Below are 621 nucleotides of genomic sequence, written 5' to 3'. Positions count from 1 at the left end.
AGGCTGCCTTTTCTTCTCTCCCACTAAGGCCCATTAAGGCCCATATGCTCCCTGTGGGGGGGGGGGGTTCTGGTAACCTCCCGGTACTCCGGTAAATGCCCGAACTCACCCGGAACCATTCTGATGTCCAAACATAGTCATCCAATACATTGATCTTTATGTCTTGACCATTTCGAGACTCCTCGTCATGTCTGTGATCATATCCAGGACTCCGAACTACCTCCGGTACATCAAAACACATAAACTCATAATACCGAACGTTAAGCGTGCGGACCCTACGGGTTCGAGAACTATTTAGACATGACCGAGACATGTCTCCGGTCAATAACCAATAGAGGAACCTGGATGTTCATATTGGCTCCCACATATTCTATGCAGATCTTTATCAGTCAAACCGCATAACAACATACGTTGTTCCCTTTGTCATCGGTATGTTACTTGCCCGAGATTCGATCGTTGGTATCTCAATACCTAGTTCAATCTCGTTACCGGCAAGTCTCTTTACTCGTTCTGTAATGCATCATCCTGCAACTAACTCATTAGTCACATTGCTTGCAAGGCTTATAGTGATGTGCATTACCGAGAGGGCCCAGAGATACCTCTCCGACAATCGGAGTGACA

Source organism: Triticum dicoccoides, chromosome 2B (genome assembly GCF_002162155.2).
Source record: "Triticum dicoccoides isolate Atlit2015 ecotype Zavitan chromosome 2B, WEW_v2.0, whole genome shotgun sequence".
NCBI classification, from domain to species: Eukaryota; Viridiplantae; Streptophyta; class Magnoliopsida; order Poales; family Poaceae; genus Triticum; species Triticum dicoccoides.
This window is presented reverse-complemented; position numbering follows the sequence as displayed.